At 46.4% G+C, this 15,894-nt stretch overlaps 1 long non-coding RNA gene across 1 annotated transcript; it reads left to right on the top strand.

The window, feature by feature from the left end:
• The first annotated feature begins 5,757 nt into the window (after nt 1-5,757).
• LOC134168583 (uncharacterized) lies at nt 5,758-9,455 on the top strand. Its single transcript, XR_009966595.1, has 2 exons — nt 5,758-6,238; nt 8,934-9,455. It is a non-coding gene; the product is annotated as an uncharacterized LOC134168583 (long non-coding RNA).
• The last annotated feature ends 6,439 nt before the right edge of the window (nt 9,456-15,894 follow it).

Below are 15,894 nucleotides of genomic sequence, written 5' to 3'. Positions count from 1 at the left end.
GTTTCTCCCTTGACAAGGCACAGGAGTCCTGCCTTAGGAGAGCAGTCTGTGGGAAAGAGCAGGTTTTCATGGAATGCTCCCAGCAGGTGAAAGATGGTTTTTGTCCCACACTCACCAGTTGTGCCCATCCTAGGCCAGTTACATGTGTAACCCTTTGGCTATGACCTAGCAGCTGATATGTCTTTAAAAACAAATTATGGAAGAGGCTTTAATTATGAGCTAGATAAAGGGGCTGCTGTTCCATGCCAATGTACTTGCCAAGTAAAATGGAACACCCTTATTTAACAAAAAAGCAATAAGGAATGAGGATACTAAATGTCTTCAAAATACCTTTTCTTCTCTCTGTGGTCTTTGGTTGAAAGGCAGCATTTTAAAATATATCCAACAAGAGCTTCAGCTAAAAGAGGTGATGTTTACCCTTACGGAACAGACCAGGACAGAGCATTTTACATGTGCTCTGCCATCACATGGGATCTAATAATTGCAGAGTGGCACAATGCTGAACAGTTTGTTCTGATCAGGAGTTGTCAGTCATGGTCACTTCCTCACAATTGTATTTAATTATAATTAAATGAGAGTTGCTATATATAACCTTAGCTATTTATATGAGACTTTGCCCATGCGACTTAGTGGTATGAGTACAGCATGAGTTTCCTTCATGGCCCTGGTCAGCAGGACAGCATTGACCTGCAGCAGTAGCTCTGCTGCCTACAGCTGATGTTGTATGCCTTGATTTACTTTGTTTTTCTATTACCTTACCCTTGCTTTTTCCAAGCTGTAGCAGTTCTTAGAAGCGTGGCTGGTACATTTAAAGCCTTGTGAAGTTCTCGCTTCAGTCTGGCTTATTGCCTGGAGGTGTTAATTTACAAACAGGTTTTTAATACCTTTTTTTTACAGAGGGGAGGCTTCTTCCTGGAGAGTTTTTCTTCCATATGGAACTGATGTTATTCTGGGGCTATCTTTGCTGTCTTTTTCTGTCCCTTCTAAACTCTGTGATAGTCAGAGGTAACAAGTTTTTCCATATGTGGACTTCCATTCCCTATTCTACAGGCACATATACCACAAACCACAGAGAACTGTACGTGGGGTCCTGAGGAATTCGGTGACATGCTGTGGTGCATGTTATTTCTGGGTATCAATAGAGGGGAAAAGCATCCTTGAACTAAATCTGCTCTCGCAAGTCATCTTTATATATACTCATGTTGCTTTTCTGTTGCTGAGGTTTTTTAGAAGTGCTTGTCAAGCCTTCACTTAGGGTTTATATGTAATTGAACAGTAAACTGTCCTCCTTCCTCCAAAGGTGCAATCCTGAGCAAAGCAACCCTGTACCAATTTGCTCCTTATTCTTTTGAGTTACCTCAATTCTTACAAAATCCTGCAAATTCCTGTTTGTTGTTCTGCCACTGTTTGCGTCAGTGAGCGGAACAACCTGGGAAGTAATGCTGCAGGGTATTTAGCAACAAGCAAATAATCCAGATCACTAGCACTCTTGGGCTTCCATTCCCGTGTCTCTATATTTAAAGTGGTTATCTGCTTACTCCAAGTGCTATTTGAGAACTCCTTAAAATATTGACTGTTGAAAAGTTCAATGACTTCTTTTGACTGAGAATTAACATCACTGATAAGGTGATTTGCATGCACCATGTGCAGGGGGAGCTCTGCCCTGGTAGCCCATGTGGACATGGTGATAGCCACGTATGGCCGTGCTCTGCAAATAGCTGTCTCAATAGGCAGCAGCAGGCACATATAACATCATTGGCTTTTCTCTGGAATCCGTCTGTTGCATCCTGACTGCAAAGCAGCCCTTCTATAGAGAACTCTGATAATAAAATTCCTCTTGTAATCTGTGTGCTGGTCTACTGCAGCCAAAATCACTTAACCTTTATGTCACCCGGCCTGGCTGTTATGTGTGGTATGAAATACAAAAGTCTGCTTTTCGCAGTTGCATGTGGGACAGGAAACTTATGACTTGTCTGGCTTTAGAGCCAGTGATACTATTGCCTTTGACAACCCACTCACCTCCTCAGCTTTGGTTCCCTTGCTGATGGAATAAAGGTGCTGGGCTGTGATTACCTGCAGGGCTGCAGCAGTGCAGCAAGGCTCCTGCTCTGGATCTTACATGATTTATTGTAACTTCTGGTTTAGACTTCTCATAGACTTGTAGTAACCATTCATGGCTGAGTGCAGCCCAAGGCATGTGGTGATCCCCTGCCTGCTTGGTTAAAGGTTGCTGGCCACTTTCAGAATAGATGTGATATAGGCTTTCCTTTATACCTGGTTTGTTCCTCAAGCCATACCCCAAGGCTCTGGTGCTGTGCAGCATGGAAGCTTTTTTGCCATCCCAATCCCACCATGGCTGGTGCAAGGTCAGTATAAACCCAGTCATTTTCCTATGCCACCATCCCCACAGCATCTTTCCCAAGGTGTCTGTACTGCAGGTGTAGCCAGGGCAGAATTTCTGCTTTACCAAATGGTTGATCCTTAGACACGCTTTTACTTTGCAGCTCAGGCTTCAGAAACTGATGCTCCAAACCCAGACTCTGTCAATAAAAGGACATTGTCTTGTTCTTCCGGGTGCTGTTCAGACTGGATTAGAGCTTAAATCTTCAGTGCTAGAGGCTGTAGAGGAACAGTGTTTCCATTTAACATCTGTCATGAATTTTATCGTTTTTAATCATTTAAAGCCATAGACCTGAATAACTGCATGACAGATTTATTGTGACTTCTGTGTTTGGATATAGATTTAAATGGTACAGCTCTTTAAATAGCTGGATAGCTAGCAGAGACATTTTTAAAGCCTGTGATTAAGAAAGTAGATAGGTTTGTGTTTTCTTTTGTTATGTCTGCCTCAGATCTTTTTCTGCTAATGCTACAGTCTCTTAGTTAATTTGATGTTGACACATATTGAAAGGTTGCATTACTTCCATGTAATACATTATCTTTTGCACCCTTGCGTATGATATTTCACTGATTTTTCCATCATTTTGTTTTTCTTGCTTTATGCAGAGAGACTCTCAGTTGTTTGAGTCTCTCAGTTTTGTACACATAGCCCTGTGAAGCAGCAAGGTGCAGGTCTATGCAGCTGTTGGAGTGCAGAGTGGACAGGAATGTTCTTTGGGTATTTCTGGCACTTCTGTCCATATTTCCATTGGCCTTGCTAACCACATCACCCAGCATGCAGCATCAGTTTCTAGCGAGACTAGATACAAAACCTCACCGTGGCTGGCTTAGGGACCTATACAGGTCAAGGAGGTTCTTCATCCAGGACAGAGGAAATCCAGGAGTGAAGCAAACCCTGAAGTCCAAAGTGGAGCTGTAACAACTGGGCAGCCACTGAGCAGCTCACACTTTGCAGCTGCCAAAAACTGACTGCTAGCATTTGTGTATGACTCTTGGATAGCTCATCAGTACCTTGCATCCCTTCTCTTGTCCCAGTAGAAGCAAACTATGTCAGCAGCAAAGCAGGTTTTTTGGTTCTTCAGTTGTCACAGAGCAAAATATGGAAGCACAGAGCTGCTTGAGCCATTTAGTAGCTGGATGAACACACACAGAATGGCTTGATGTGAAGCAGGCATTTGGCCATGGTAGGGGTTTGGGGCCAGCAGCAGGTACCAGTGCCTGCATGGAGAGGAGCCAGGAGTGACCAGAGCAGGGTCCAGCTCATCCTCAAGAATGCTGGTGTGGCCCGGGGAGGAGATTTCCACCCTGCCTGCCAGGAATCAGTCTGTGTTGGCATGGGCAGGAGGAAAAACACAATGGGAAACAGGGAGATTAAAATAACCCCAGTGAAAACATGTTGGAAAACTGGTCAGAGTGGGGCTGCAGGGCTGCCTGGGCAGAGGGTGCTGGGAGGTTCTCACATGGGGGCTGTCCGGGGGTGAACACCCGGTTTCCATGTGCCTATAGGACCCACCAAAGCCCTGAGGCAGAGGCAGCGTGACTGTGCTGGCAGCAGGCTGGTGTTTTGTGTTCCCAAAATATGACTGATTATGGCTATTTACTCCAATGTGTTCGCTCACCTTCTCTCAACACCTGCCTTCTCCCTTTCTCACCGGATGAAGGTCATAAACCATTCCCTGCAGCACATCAACCTGGCATCACATTTATTTAATTGATATGACCTCGCAGGCGCTGCCAAGCAGCAAGAGGCAGCTCTATTTCACAGCTCGGCTGTCACCAGGGAGCTGTATTTCTCTCCTGCTCTCCGAGCTGTGATCCATGGCTCCCTTCCAGCCGCAGACAAAGTAAAAACCAAACAGTGTTTTTCTCTTGCTAACTGTCTCTTCCTTTCAGGGGCTGACAGCAGCAGTTACTGGTGCAGATTTACGGCAGGGCTGGCAGGTCTCTGCAGACAAGGAGCTGGATCCCAGTGCCAGTAGCTGGTTTGTGACCACCAGAGGTTTTGCTGCTGATGGGTGCTTGGCAGCTCATTGAAACCCTCACACACCCATCACTGAGGCATTTCTGCTCCTCTGCAAGCAGGGAAAGGTTGGGTGCCAGAGGCTGGTTTCAGCCTGGGAGAATGTGGTGGGCTCATGAGAGAGCTTTACATTACAAAGTCCCATTCTCCAGCACATGTAGGCCATGCTCAGAAGCAAGCATGAACTCAGCCCTAACTCCTTAATGTATGAGTTCACTGAGCCATTAGAAAATGCGTAATAAAATCTCTGAGGCTAAACCAAACTGGTTTATTCCTTAAGATACAATAAAACTGAATCTTTTCCATGAGTCCGTACTGCTATCCACTTTTTAACCTTCCACGGTCAAATTGAATCTGCTGTGTACATTGTACCAGTCATGGGTGTTTGTCAATGCAGAATCGAATGCAAAACGGTCCCTGGATGAGGACCGTGTCATCAGCTTTAATCTGCTGGGCTGGTTAACGCAGAGCAATTCTCCTCGGTCATCTGGTGGTCTCCCAGTTGGATCACAGCTTGACAGGCATCACTGTAATGCTCTGCAGCCTTTCAGCAGAGGAAGGAAAGCTCTGCCCAGCACCATGCGGGTCCTGTGGCTTTGCAGCTGGGCTCCACTGGCTTTCCCTGGTGTACCTGCAGGTTACTTTCCTCATCAGTGTTGCAGATGATCTGGGTCCTGAGGATGCCAGCCTGATTAGTGTTTCCTGTTGCCTTGGTTTCAATTCTTCCATGCTCAGTGAGACAGATTTGCTCTACAGGTCCATAAAACTGTCAAAATGCTCATCCATGAACATCACAGATGTTCACTACGTCGCTTGACTTTTATGGCAGGTGAGAAATAACAGAAGATGATGGAGTGCTTAAAGTGAAATAATCAGCTGGAGTTGGTGGCTTGCCAGGCCCAAGAGCTCAGGAGGATGCCCAGCTCCTTTAACAGTCAGCCCCAGTACAATGTTTGTCAAAGCAGAGATTGAAAAGGCATCTTTGTAAGCTGAAATTCTTCACTATTGCAGGTTTTGACATGAATTTTGTCAACTGCTGGTAGTGTCACAGGAGAGCTGGCTTCAAACCTGGGGAGCCAGAGCTGGGGAGCCCCCTGCATGCCAGAGGGGAGTCAGTTTCGTGTTCATGTTAGTTTCAAATGTTCGGAGGTAGAAATCTCTCCAGGCACCACTTTAATCCAATTTGCAGTGTCTGCCTCAAGTGAAGGATGAGAAGACTTTGCTTCAGCTATTGGAGCAGGGATGTGCCGCTGTGGGAAGCTGGGCATGCAGGCAGGGCACTGCCCCTGTCCCCTGGGAGCACAGTGCTGAGCAGCCAGGGGGGCTTGGGAAAGCTCCTGCTGGCCAGCACAGGCACCCTGTGAGGACAGTGGCAGCAGGGCATCAGCACAGCACACCGGTCTTCCCCTGCCTTCTCCTTAAAATGCTCATGAAGCTGTTGTAAAAAACAAGCCAGAGACTCCAATGCTCTTGCCTTTGGGTAGTTTTCCATCAGGGCATTTGCCTCCGGGTGTCAGGGACACCATCTCGCTGCCGCACACCACCCCACTCCCATTGCAGAGCCCACAGAAATAAGGGACTGAGATTGTTCTCAATCAGTTTAAGCCACCCTCGCTTCCTGGTGAGGGAAGGAAAGGCTCAAAAGGCTTTGCAGCATGCTCAGGTGTTAACTGCTTTCCTCCTAGGAAATTTGTATCTTGGCTTTTCCACTTTACAGCAGGGAAAATGGAAGGTGCCAGAGGAGGGTGCTGGCTGGGGTGGAAACACCTGGGCTCTACCAGATGCTTGAGTTTGAGTCACCTTGCAAGAAGCCTTAAGGTAAGGAAAAAGTCATTTAGAGCTTCAGATCTTACTTTGTCCCTAAAATCTATGCAATGTCATGGCCATTTATAGAAACTAATGAACCACGTCATCTGAATATGGAGCAGTTGCAGGGAGAATTGCAGCAGTGGTAGTGATTGAAGGTAGCATTCAGATGAGAGCTCAGTGCTGCTCCTTTGGGAGAGCAAAGTGTGCCAGGGAGCAGCGCCCTATGGCACAGGTAGCATTCATGACCTGGGCCAGTGAAGAGGTCTCAGGGATGGCATCACCACTGTGAGGTAGGATCTTCCACTTCTCTCTTTTTGGAGTTTCTAGGGCTGGGAAGCTGAGGTGGGACCAGCATCCAGCCACTGCTTAAGGACTTGTTTGCCATGGCGGTGCTGGAGCCCACCACACATTGCTGGCAGTGGCCACCACAGCACCTCTGTGCAGGCAGAGACTGCCTTCCTCCAAGAGCCCTGCTGTAAAGCCCTGCTGAAGCTGTAACGTACAGAGCCCATGCGCATCCATGGCCCAGCAGCACAGTACAGTGCAGTTTTATCACAACCCAAAGAGGTTTGTTCTGGCATGTGACAGGAAACAAACCTTTTCACAGCCACAGCAGAGCTAGCCCAAGGTGGCCATGCATCCAGAGTGACTCAGCTTCCTCCAGTGCAGTTGTACATGTATTTTATGGCCATCATCACCATCCTTCCCTCTTTTCCCTCAGAGGTGGGCTTGGGGAATCATTAATTCATTAGAAAACGCTATTGCACAAATGCCAACGTAAGTCATTTTATATTGCTAAATAGTCAGTTCCAGTTAATGGGGTTTTCAATTTCTGAGAACACGCCGCAGTCGCTCGGGTGATGTCAGTGGTGTTCCTGCCTGCTATTGCAGCCCGGATGTCGGGATGCTGGCCAGGCAGTGTGAGCTGCTGCCTCTGCTATGTTGGCAACACATCCACAGCATTACCAATGAATGTTTCTGAATACGAAGGCAGCACTGAGGGAAACTCCCCCCAGGTGCAGTATTCTGCTATTGTCAGGGCAGTGTGGAGTGAAAGCAAAAAGGATTTCAAGACTCCTTTTGGCTGCTCTGATTATAAGACACAGCCTGAATGCACCAAGCCTGAACCAACCCCTCCCCCTGCCCAAACCTTAAGCCAAAGGACTTACATGAGCTCTTATGTAACACGGTTTTAGTGTTTCCAGTAGAAATAGGTGTTCTAAATATGTGATGTGCAGATAAAATAGGCTTATATAAAATGCTTTTACATTTATATAACCCTTTGTTTGCATTGCACCCGCCAGCCCCGCCAGCCACCAGCCCAGTGGTGCCCCAATGCCCTGTTCAGACGCCTGCCTGGCCATGGCTGTGGGACTGTGCTGGCCTTTGCAGCCACAGGCCAATCCCCATCCCATCCCCAACCTGCCAGCCAGTGCCTCTCCAGGGATGGTGCCTGCTGAAGGGACATCGTTTGGTTGGTACTTGTTATGTTCGACTCCCTTCCTTCTCCTCTCTCACGGAAGCAATCACAGGATACTCTCATGGTATTCCCGCTGGTGTCAGCTCCTGTGTGGACACCCCCATTTTCCACCAGCAGTGCTGTGATAGTGTTGATTATCCAGACTCAGCAGCTGGATGCTACAGCTACAGTCCCTTGGAGTCAACCTCTTTGGTCCTTTAAGCAAAGCAAGAAAGTTGTTTTGAATATTGAGAGCTGGAATTCTTCATCCCAATGTGCACACAGGGATTGTGTGTCTATATATAGTTTGCATGTGTATATTTATATATACACATGGCATAGTACAAGAGCTGACTGCCTGCAGCTCAGGGTTTGCAGCATGTCCTCAGGCTGTGGGCTCTTGAATGCCCAGGCACAGCTTGCCATCTCAGCGAGGCCATCTGAAATGCCATCAGAGGGTAAGACCTTGTTTGCAATGGCTCTTCTCCATGGCCAGCTTCATCAAAACTGTGGTCGATCAAAGCCGCTGTGCTCCTCATCCAGCTCAGGAGCGTAACAGCAGCAACTAATAAAGGCAGTGACAATTAGCTTAGAAATAGTGTCTTATGTGCAGAAAACAATGGTTGCTATGTTACAACCTTTATGTATGGAAAGATAGTCAAATCCTGCACAACAGCCTTTGGTGCATCACGCCAACCGTTCGCTCTTAGAGGAAGGACTGATTACCAAGTATTTTTAGCTACTGACATGTACAACACATGCGTAGAGTTATACATAAATATATAGAGATATGAATAGATATGCAAATCTTGTTTATACAAACATATATTTTCATGCATATGAGAAACAAGAACACATTTTTCAGCTACAGTGTATTTTTACCACAGACCAGTATGATTTGTATCTCTTCGCCATTAACATTTCCATTCAAATAATGCCTTATTTTATGCCCATACCAGAGAAGCAATTTTGACAATGATGTGGGAAGATGCTTTTTATCGAGAAGCCAGAACTGTCAGCAGCTTCTATTATTTCTGGTGGGACTGTCAGCTCTCCAAGTAACATGACTTCATTTTTAATCCAGGTCTGTTGGAAGACACTTGATCGGTCCTGCTTTTGTCAGTCATAGAAGGCAAACTTGCCATAAAGAAACAGTATGTGTGACCTTTGGAAATGACTGTTGCCTTTTCTGTCTTGGTCTGCACTCTGTTTTTCATGAAAGCCTGTTTCTGTTGTGCATTACAGGCAAGATGAGACATTCATCTTTGTCTCTGCTGCCCTTGCTCTGCTGGGGGAGTCACTGCCTGCAGGCGTGCGGAGAACACTGGGTCAAGCAGCACTTGGGTGTCTTCTAGAGCTGGACCTGCAGCAGTTCATCAGTCACTTCCCTTTTGGAAATCAATAGGCATGTGTAGTACAAGTGCTTCTGACCCCTGAGAGTTTATCCATTAAAGTCATGCACAGATAGAAAGAAAAAACCAAACAAAAGATAAACCTACAAAGTGGCCACAGAGTGTCTGATGCCTCCCAGCACTGAGAGCAGCCCTGCTGCAGAGGCTGTGCTCGAGCCTCAGGTGTACCTTCAAGTGCTGCAATGTTGCTGGGGTGCAGCAGCTTTTTATATTTAAATTAATGGCTGTCATAAGTACATGGAAGGCTTTTGGGAGCTTGAATGGGAGGTGTCTATATAGGGTATGTCTGTGTGAAGACGGGAATAGAAGCAACCACAACCCTTCTGCCAAAAGTGATGGGGCTGAAGAACAGGATGAAACTCCCCACAGATGCACACAGGACTGCAAACCACTTACATCCCCTGAGGCTCCTTAGGGATGGTTTGATCTCAACAACAAATATAGTTCTATAACATATATAACATTATATATACATATATAAGCAATATGTAACATTATATGCAATATAACTGTATATAACCTTGCTATATATGTATGTATAACATATGCATATATGTACATAGACGTTATACAGCTCTCTATACACATATATGTATATATGCACATGTATGATGTCTGTTTATCCATATATGTGTATGTATATAACTATATGTACATATATAACATATCTATGTATACATACATATGTATATATAGAATCATGTATATATGTGTGTATATATATTCTATGATTCTATGATTCTGTATATATATATACACCTGTACATAGGTGTATATACACATACATGTGTTTAAGTGCATCTGTCTCTACACCCATATATACACATACATATATGCATATATAATGTCTATGTATACATATATGTGTATACATACAAACATATATATGTGAGGTGCCTGTATACATATATGTGAGTATATATACATACACAAACACACAGACGCAGAGCAGGCAACCCAGGCAGTGGCCCAAAGCTCTTACATTGCCAGTGCTTGTTCTTTTAGGAGTTCAGTAGTGATGGTTAACACGGGGCCCTTGCAATGGAATGTGATTCCCTGTACCTCTGATTCAACATAAAGCTGCATTTGCACTAATGCTCATGTGAAGGCAGTCGGAAGCCCCTGCACTTTCAGCACAGTGCTTGGGTGACATGCTGCAGAGCTCCACATTGCTGTAGTGACTGTGTTTGCCCTGCCAAATCAAGGGAATATGGTGTATTTCCCACCTTACAGCCTTGACTGTCCCACAGTCTCCCAAGTCCAAGTCCAAATGCCCCAGTATACAGCAGTACATACCTGGTCACTCTCCTAAAGGTAGCTGTCACTTTTCCCAGGGTCAATTAAAATAAGGTTAAAAGGCAGCCCAATACCTCATGTGTGCAAAGATGTAGTGAGCTCTTTTCCTACCAGTATTTGTGCTTACAATTCATTAAGTAATTTCAGTTCCAGTGAGCGGCCCACAAAAACTAAGCTGTCACAAAACCCCCACCTTTCTCTTTGCACTGTTTTTCTCTGTTTCTGAGAAGACTGTTATTAACGTGACACTTGACTCTTCCAGTAAGTATAAAAATAAAAAATGCTAAGAAAACTGCTCAAAGGATTTTGCTTATTTTTCCTGGTTTGAAGCTGGGTGATGGGGCACTCGACTATGAGCCACGCTCAGTAAAACTGGAGCCAATCTAAGCAGCAGCTCTGGCAGCAGCCCTTGGCAAGCCTTGGTCTGTGTGGGTCTGCACCGGTGCTTTGGGTATCTTGGAGACTGCTAGAGGCCTTCATTTGGCCACTGTGTGAGCACTGTGGGGTGACAGCACAGGTTACCTAACACACGTTTCCTATAGTGCTATATTAGCTCATTTTTAATGCTGTGCACATTTTTAAATGCCCTATGCTTTTCCCACATTTATGTTACTTTCTTATGGAGTTAACCCATTGGTGCTGGTCTCTCCACCACATCTGTACATACAGGTATATAGACACATTATGTATGTATAGGTATATGTCTGTATATACAAAAATACATAATGTTTATATACACCTATGTGTACATATAGAAATAATATACATACAAATATATTGTGTATACTTACATACATATACTCATATATGTGTATTTTTGTATATACATATATCTATCTGTATCTATCTATCTATCTATCTCTCTATACATATTTTGCAGTACTTGCAGCCAGGTGGGAGTCACAGAGCTGGTGATGAAACTCTGGGCTTAATGTCTAAAACTGCAGATGGGAAAAAGAAGTCATATTACTGGCACAAATACCCAGGCAAGTACTTTTGCAGGCACAAACTGAGCAGGTAGCAAGTGGCTGGGAGAGGACTGTGTGTTGCTATGGAGGGTGCTGATGAATTCATGCTTATAGAAAGCTGACAGCAACATTTCTGAGCTAAATAGATAGACAGACATCTCTGCGGAGGGCAAGGCAGCTGAAAACAGGGCTGACCCCTGTTAAAAGTGTAAATCCTACCTGTTTTTGCAAGAGGCATGACACATACTTCTGTTAAAGTAACAACAAAAAGCACCAAGAACAACAACTGGAAATTTGGCAACATCTGGTTTTCAGTGCTGAAAATATGCCAGCTTGCTCAGGCAACGTGGGGCAATTTTAGGAGGTGAAAGACAGAAGATGAAAGCAGCTCCACTCTCGTGCTTTGTATCTGGTGTGCTGGGAGCCTGGCCACCATGCTCTTATGCTCTCGGGGCTGTCTGGCAGCCTGCTGCTGTTGTGGGGCTGACATCTGGCATCCCAAGCCCAGGGCATAGCATGACGGAGATGGTGCCTTGGTTTGCAGATGGGATAATCTCTGACTCGCCAAATGGTGCTGCTTGCCCATGACCAGCTCAACTTGCGTGTCCATCAGTAGGTAGAGGTCTCAGCCTGCTCTGAACAGAGCATCTCGCTGCAGACTCCAACCTTACCTGATGATCTGCGCCTATTGGGTAGCAGCAATATAAACAGGTAAAACCCATAACCAGCAACAACCTCAGCTCGTGCTTGACACTGAGGCATTGGTAGTTTCTCCTCGGTGATGAAATGTGGGCTCCACACTGCCTCGAGCTGACCCTCCCAGGAGCACCAGCACCAGCAGGGCTCAAATGGTTCATCCCTTTACCAGCTTTGCCCTGGGGGCATGCAGGGCTGGACCTCTACAGAGGGGTTGTGTTCATGGGCCTCCTTCACTTACATGACCTTTACCTCCAGTTCTTTGAGGCTATACCTATGGAATTTAGATTTAAATTAATCCTTTGGCACCATCAGGTTCAGGACTTCCACCCTGAAGGCTAATGAGCTGCATTAAGATTAAATCCCATCAAGGAGAATACCAATGTCTTTGCCCCTCAGTGCTTGTTCAGATCCTTCCGAAATCACTATCAAAGTGCCATGGTTCACACTGTTTAGGCTTAAGGGGCTCTTTGCCACTGAGCAGCTGCGCAAGAGGGAGGGACAAAGGGCCTACAGAGGCATCTTCCAACCTAAGTATCCCCATGGATGGCTTTCTAATACCAAAAGCCATCTCATGGAAATAAAACTGAAAACTTCTCAGAGCTTCTGTCTTCTGGCTTTGTGCAGAGCATGGTCACAAACAGCATTTTATTTTGTACACATCAGGCATAAAAGTGACAGAGAAATGCACAATAAGACAGTAATTTTCTAGTAGTCTTTGGCATATAGGAATTGTAACTTGCAGGGCTTTTCCTTGGACTGTGTCATCCCTCTGGTTGAAGTCCACAGGAGCTATAAGCCCAGCCATGCTCACCACAGACCACAAGTCCAGAAGCACCCAAAATTCATGGCCACTTTTGAAACAGCTGCATGAGAGCAGCTTTACAAAGAAATGAAGACCCAAGCTTACACAAAGCTCGGGCATTGCGCAGCTGAGCTGAAACCCTCCCTCTGCCTCTTGAACTTTGGGAAGATTGTCCCGGTGTTTGGACACAGATTTGTGCCTGAACTTTGTGCCTCTCAGCCATCCCAAACACGCAGTTTAAAAACCCCAGTAATCTCTGGTCTCTCAGGGTTAATGATCAGATGCAACTTTGAAGCTGCAGAACTTGTGAACCAGGATGTGTTGGGAACGGCCGAGGCATGTAAAGATTAGCCCTTTCTCAGGAGTAGAGTGTTAGCTGAAGTGACTTGAGAGGGTATGCGTTTGCTGGGGGTTTGCTAACAGGGGCGATGCCGTGGCCCTGCACACCAGCGCAGCCCCTGTGCTTCAAAGAGCTGAAGCAGTTTTCCCCTTCAGTCTCCCCATGCTCGTACAGTGCCGTGAAATCAGCAGGAGGCATAAATCCATGGCTGCTGTGTTGTGCTCTGTGTGGTTGGGGTTCTTTCTGTTTGTTTCAGTTTGAATGAGCTCAAAACCCAAGCATTTATTTTCATTTTCCTGCAAAGCATCACCCATGTTACCCTGCAGCTACTCACCCAAACCAACCTAAACCACCACCCTGAGACCCATTCAGACACAGATAGAGGTGTTCTGCCTCAGTGGGCCCAGAACTCCAGCCTAGGAGGAGGCAAGCAAGGGGCTGCTCTGCACTGTGGGCTGTGTGCCCGTGCCCAAGCCCACCACACCAGGCTGCTCCAGCCTAGTGCCACTCTGCACCAGCCTGTGTGTGGGTTCCAGTCCAAGCCAGGACAACCTCTGCTTTACCAGTGGTTCTTTAGCCACTCACTCCTACGAGGCACGGCAAAATTTTCCCAAATCGCTTCAATTTGACAAGCTATTAGGGTATTATCTGGTATGAAAACATAAGCAGAGCAACTCTAATAGGATGCAAGATGTGTTTGTGTGAAAACTCATTTCTAAAAGAGATAAATTAATTTGAAAACTGTGTACTTCTCCAGAAGGCATTTTCTTCCCATTTCCCCGGGACATATTTTAAAGCTGAATCACGCAAGATTTTTAAGTATCAATCTTTTCAAAGCCATACTTGACCTGGCATCGTGCCCATCCCATTACCTCTTCAGCAAAAGCGTGGAGTGACCTAAGTAAAAAGTGTAGTGTTTTTAGGGCTGAGAATAGACTGGTACAAATTGAGACTGATGTATTAAACATCCCTCAGGCCTTCTCTGCAGTGCGAGGTGTCTGTCCTACCGCCACAATGCAAGCGCGACTCTTCCAAGGACCCCAGCTCAGAGCAGAAGCCCCAGCCCCAGCCCCAGCGGCGCTTCCCAGGAGCAGCGCACAGCGACACCTGCCGGGCGTATGTGGACTTACACACATACATCAGCACGTGTAACCGGAATGCATGTGTGCGGTATTCACACCACATACAGAGACACGCATGTATGTGCATAGATATACGTGCATGTGTAGATATATATATTCATGAACATTTATGCATATGTATATAATTTATGTACACATACACATCTATGCATACGTGTATAATTTATACACATAAACACATGTGTATATATATGCATATACATGTATGTAAATGTGTGTACACTTATGTGTGTATATGCATGACCAAATTTATATACATACATGCGTGTGCATATGTATATGATTTAATATATACATATGTATATGTACATGTGTATGTATACGGGTGTATATATGTATAGTTTATATACATAAACGCATACGTGTGTAGAGGTACATATGTATATATGTATATATAATCTATATAAATATACACATTTATGTATATATGCATACACGTATATGTATTCATATGTATATAATTCATATACACTTATGTATGCATATACATACCTATGTATATTTATGTGTAATATGTATGTATAGATTTTACATACGAATGCACACAATATATAGATGCATTTATACACATACATGTGTCTACATATGTGTGTCTATATAAGCGATGTGTGCATGTGTACACAGGTTGTCTCACATGCCTCCCAGGGCAGGGCCGGCTGCGGGCGCTGGCTCCTGCTCTCACACAGATGCACCGCCGCAGCCATCGCGAGGAGCCGCTGCCCGCACCACGCTGAACCCCGCGGGTGGGATGGAGGGAGGCAGGGGTGGAGGCAGGGATGGAGGCAGGGGTGGAGGCAGGGATGGAGGCAGGGGTGGAGGCAGGGATGGAGGCAGGGGTGGAGGCAGGGGTGGAGGCAGGGGTGGAGGCAGGGATGGAGGCAGGGGTGGAGGCAGGGATGGAGGCAGGGGTGGAGGCAGGGATGGAGGCAGGGGTGGAGGCAGGGATGGAGGCAGGGGTGGAGGCAGGGGCGGAGGCAGGGATGGAGGCAGGGATGGCGGCCGCATCCTGCAGGAAGCCGTGCTGCCGGGAAGCCCGGCTGCCGCTCCCACCCGCGTCCGGCAGCTCCGCCGCGCTGTCTCTAGCCTGGCACTGCCACCACCGAGCGGCCCCGGCTGGCGGCGCGACACCCAACACAACGCTTCAGTTGTTCTCTGGTGCGGCCGAGAAGTGAGCTGACCTACATGGGAAGTGCGTGGAAACAGGAGCCTCGTTGGTTAGGTCAGTGTTCAATTAGACCTAACCGCGTCAGGGCGCTGCTTGCTCCTGCCCTGTGCCCGTGGGTATCCACACACCCCTTCAAGAGGCTCAGACACCTCAGCCTGCAAACCGTGCTCAGGACGGAGGGTGAAGTCTGGCTTTGCAGAGACCAGCACCCCAGAAAGCTTCCTGCTGCGGCTTGCAATGCAGGTGGGCTCCATCCTGCAGGGCAAAGCAGAAACACCAACCTGCCATGACTGCATGGGTAGAGCCAAAGGCACCCAGACACAGCACTAGAGGCCTTTGGATAATTAACTCCCTGCAGCTGGGTAAGATGATCTTTGAGCCT

Source organism: Pezoporus occidentalis, unplaced genomic scaffold (genome assembly GCF_034315485.1).
Source record: "Pezoporus occidentalis ecotype Australia unplaced genomic scaffold, CSIRO_AGI_Poc_V1 ctg11, whole genome shotgun sequence".
Lineage (NCBI taxonomy): Eukaryota > Metazoa > Chordata > Aves > Psittaciformes > Psittacidae > Pezoporus > Pezoporus occidentalis.
The sequence above is the reverse complement of the archived record's forward strand: the minus strand, read 5'-3'. Positions and strand labels throughout refer to the sequence as shown.